This window comes from Coffea arabica, chromosome 10c (assembly GCF_036785885.1).
Source record: "Coffea arabica cultivar ET-39 chromosome 10c, Coffea Arabica ET-39 HiFi, whole genome shotgun sequence".
Lineage (NCBI taxonomy): Eukaryota > Viridiplantae > Streptophyta > Magnoliopsida > Gentianales > Rubiaceae > Coffea > Coffea arabica.
In genome coordinates, this window is record NC_092329.1 from 16,155,270 (window position 1) to 16,159,951 (window position 4,682).

Consider the following 4,682-nt stretch of genomic DNA (forward strand, 5'->3'; position numbering starts at 1 on the left):
TTGGGGTATGTTGGGTGGAAGGATTGGAAGTAAAGGGTGGTCTACGGTTTGGTACTTTTAACATTGACGGAGAGTCAATGAGGTTGGATCAAGATTGCAAGCGTGGAAATGGGCTGTTGAGAGCCGACCGTATCCTTTCACTGATTTGCTTTATTTCGGAATTGCGTACTTGAATTGAATGGTTATGCTTATGTGATCTTAGTTGCTATTGTGGTAGTAACTCACTGAGCTTTAGCTCACTCCATTCCATTTGTTTTCCTTACAGGAAATGATCTCTTTTGGAAAAGATTGTGTTAGATGGTTGCCAAAATGAGCTCTTGTATATGTATCTTTTGATTAGCTCATTGAGTGAAACCCTAATGTGTACTGGGTTCACTTTCTTTTGAATCGGCAAACCGAATGTGTATAATCGTGATAAATAGCTTTGGCATGACTATTTGAATGTAAATGTTGTATTTCGATGTATATATATGTTGGTTCGAGGTTTGGTTGGATTTCGGACTGATCCGCCTTTCAAACGGAAAAGAAAAAAATTTGGCGGGAATGAACAGGACCGAATCCGGCCAGGAATCCGGCCAGAAACTGGCCGGATTGCCGGCCGGATTGCAGGCCGTTTTGGAAAAATTTTGGATTGCTCTCTGGCCAGTATCCGGCCAGGAATCCGGCCGGATTCTGACGTGGCCTGCACTATTCATCTTCGGCAAAAATTTTCGTTTTTTTTTATTTTGTGATTTTGACTTGTTTGCGCGCAATGGTATGTTCCGGAACGTAATAGATCGACGTAAACTGAACCGTTAGTCCTGGCGAGAGCTGGGCAGGCAGTCCGCTAACCCCTTTGGTTCGCCTTAGGGGAAGGTGGGGCTGTTACAAGTGGTATCAGAGCCACGTCGCGTGGTTTCTGCGCGGAGTGAGACTGGGCCAAGTGGTGTTGTGGTCTTAATTTCATGGATATGTCTAAGTGCTCGTTTGAGCGTAAGTTATGAACCGGGCATGTGATAAGTGTACGAATCGTTATCATGGGACTCGAGGAAGCTAGGTGTGTATGTCGGGTAGGAATATTTAATAAGGATGGTTTACTCTTGGGACCGGCCGGCTCGAGATGTGAATTATCTTAAACGGGATTCTTGCGCCCGGATACGAAAGATATGAAGGCCTAGGTTAGAAAGGATTTGGTGAACTAGAAAGGTGATTCTATGGAACTTCGTGTGGTTTGTTTGGGTGTGGTTAAGCGTGATCGACCTTGATTAAGATATAAATATTTGGACGAAACCCTAGAAGGGGAAAAGCTTTTCGTGAGTTCTTTTGCACTTGTGGCCTAGTTGTTCAAAGTACTTTTGAGGACCCTATTGTTCCATGCAATGACTTCGTATGTAATTGACTGACTGTTCCGTATGATTGCTTAACCTGGTTATGTGATCTATGTACGTGTTATGTGTTTAAATGCTCTTCGCAGTAAATGTTTGAGTTGCTTATTCTTGTTTCACTGTTCCTGTCTGGTGCTACGGAAGGAAGGGTTAGGTGCCCTTTAACAGTGTATTTATTTGATGACCTAGATTGACTTAGATTGATGGAAGGCACCCGAAGTGGTCGAGGCCGTGGACGCAGGGGTAGACAACCCACACCGATTAGGGGTACGGGGGAAACCTCTACTGGGCCCAATCCTGAACCACAAGCCGACCCCACTGTTCAAATAGCTGCTGCTATGCAGCAAATGACAAACCTACTCGCACAAGTAGTGCAACAACAGGGCCAGAACCCAAACCCTAATCCCGGAAACCCCGGTAATCATATCGAGAGCGAAGATAGAGAGCTAGAACGTTTTCAAAAGTTTTCTCCGCCAAAGTTCGTTGGGGGACCCGACCCTGATGTTGCTGAGAAATGGCTTGAGAAGATGGTAGACATTTTTGCAGCTCTACATTACCCAGACGAACGGCAGGTCACTTTCGCCGTGTTTCAACTCGAGGGGGCTGCCCGTTCCTGGTGGAACGTAATTAGACAGAAATGGGAGCGGGAGCAGACGCCTAGGACTTGGGTGAACTTCATCCGAGAATTTAATGCCAAGTTTTTTCCTCCCCTAGTCCAGGAGAGGAAGGAGGACGAGTTCATTAGGCTTCGCCAAGGGGCTCAAACTGTGGCGGAATATGAGAGTCAATTTACCCGCCTGTCCAAGTTTGCGCCTGAACTAATCATGACTGAGCAACGACGGGTTAGGCGCTTCATTCAGGGTTTGAACGTTGAGATCCAGAAAGATCTCGCGGCGGCTCAAATCACTACGTTTAGCGAGGCAATGGAAAAAGCCCAACGAGTTGAAAGTGCACGAATGCAGGTTCGAAACTTCCAGGCTAAGAAGCGTGGATTTCCTGAAAGTAGTTCGGGGCAGGGGAATGAAAGTACCCTTCCCAAGTTTGGACGAGGAACGGGAGGAGTAAGGATGCCGGGAGTGTCACCGGAGAGGCCGTCAAGAGGAGGCTCGGCTTCTACAGCACGCGGACCCTGCGGGTATTGCGGAAAATTTAATCACTCAGAGGATAACTGCTGGAGGAAAGGAGGAAAATGCTTGCTCTGTGGGAGTGCCGAACATCAAATTGCTAACTGTCCAGCTCGCCTGCGCGAGCGGCAAGGGACTCTGCCACCAACCACGACCCACCCTGACCGGTCGAAGGGGGACAAGGATGAATCAAAAGTGTCCTCTCGGGTGTACTCCTTAGAACAACATCAAGGCTTTGACCCATTAGAGGACGTGGAAGGTAAGAATTTACTGAACCTGACCAGTGAAGGGGCACAGATTTGTTAGCAAAGTATAAAGCTCAATTTAATCCCGGAGTAGTCAATGATAAGGAATTTCGAGGACGAAATTCTTTTAAGGGGGAGAGAGTGTGAGAACCCGTAAAACCCTAATTATTTTCCTAGGGTTTATTACCCCTTAATTGCATAATTTTTGCATTTTCTGACTTAGAAATATTTTTCTGGTAGATTTTATGAGCAATTATAGTTTTAAGATGATTTTTCTAGCATTGTGAAATTTTAGAAAATTAAGAATATATAATGGACGTGGGACCCACTAGTGCGAAAAGTTCGGAAAAATTCGGCCAATTAGGTTAAATTCCGGATACTGTGTAAAATTTATCGGGTGTTAAGAGATAAGTAGAGTGTGTGAAATGATTGATGTGAGAGAGAAAAGAAATGATAGGATTGCATTAATTGAGGTGCCAAGTGTCATTGTTTCATTGGGTTTGACTTAAGACTTACTATTCATGTTTTTGACTTTTGACCCATTAGTTAAATATCTCAAAAAAAAAAAAATTGACTAAAACTCACCATTTTTCACTCCTTGTTGGCCGACTCTTGAGAGCTCAAGAAGGAAGAAGATTGCTCAAAATTTCAAGCTCCCAACTAGCTCAATCTTCCAAACCACTTGCATAAATTAGTTTTTACTCCATAAACTTCTTCCATTAGGTGCTAGTGGTGAGTTTGGTGAAGTTTGTTTGAAGGTTTAAGGTGTCCAATATCCTCCTCTCTCTTGTTTCTTGGTAAGTGAAGCTTGAACACCCTACTACATCTAATGATGCTTATGTTTGGCTTAGAAGTGGCTAAAGTGATGAATTATATGAGTTATTTCTTGGTTTGGCTTGATTTGGTGAAGTTTTTAATTTTATGATGAATTTTCTGGTTTAATGTGAAATGGATGTTGTAGCCATCTTTGATGATTGGCAATGGACTATAATGACTCTTGTAGGTGTGAATTGTTGCTAAATGCAACCAATTTTGGATTTGGTGTGAAAATTGAAAAGTTAGGGTTCATAAACCCCTAATTCTGTCCGGTTTTGGATCATAGGGTTAGAGGCCGAATTTGACTTTGCTCAAAACATGAAAGTTGTAGGTATTGATGTGTTTGAGGTGCCTGTAAAATTTCAGGTCATTTGGATTAATGTAGAATGAGATATGACGGAATTACTGTAGCTGTTCTGCTTTGGACAGAATGCGAAAACTGCGATAGTAATTGGCCATTTTGACTGGAATTGGTTTGGATTTTGGAGTTGGTGTCTTCTGGTGAAATGTAGCTGAATGTCTTAGCTAACATATGCCTTTGGAATTTCGGCATTTGGACTTGTATGGACTGAGAAATACCGATTACAGTTTTCTGCGTTTTGCAAACCTGTTTTGGTAATTCTGGTTTAGTATTTGGCATTTTTGACCTAGTTAAGCTAGGAACTGGATTGAGTGACCTTCTACATTGTTGTAGCCCTGTTTCATAGCTTCGAAACGGTGGGTCTTACACCCCCATCCGATAATCGTAGTGAAATTGACGCCATTACCGCAAAGTAAGGACAAAACAGTTTTATTTTCAGGGCCAAGGCTAAAGCCATTGTTTGAATTTCTGGTTTGCTATAATGCTTGTATATGCTTATGAAACCCTATTGGGGTTGTGATTGGCGTTGCTTTATGACTCGTTATTGAGTCTCATTGTACTTGCTTATGTGTTCTAGGGCGTGACGGTGGTTCACGACATTCCCCTGACGGAAGTGCATGACATAGCACTTAATTGCTTAGTGAGTATACTACTCACTTACTTGTTATAATGTGGCTTTGTTCCTTGTGTATTTGATGCCTTGAAGGCTTAATTGGTTATTGGAAGTGATTGAGGTGAGGGTGTACTTGACCGCCCTCACCCCTTGTAATTT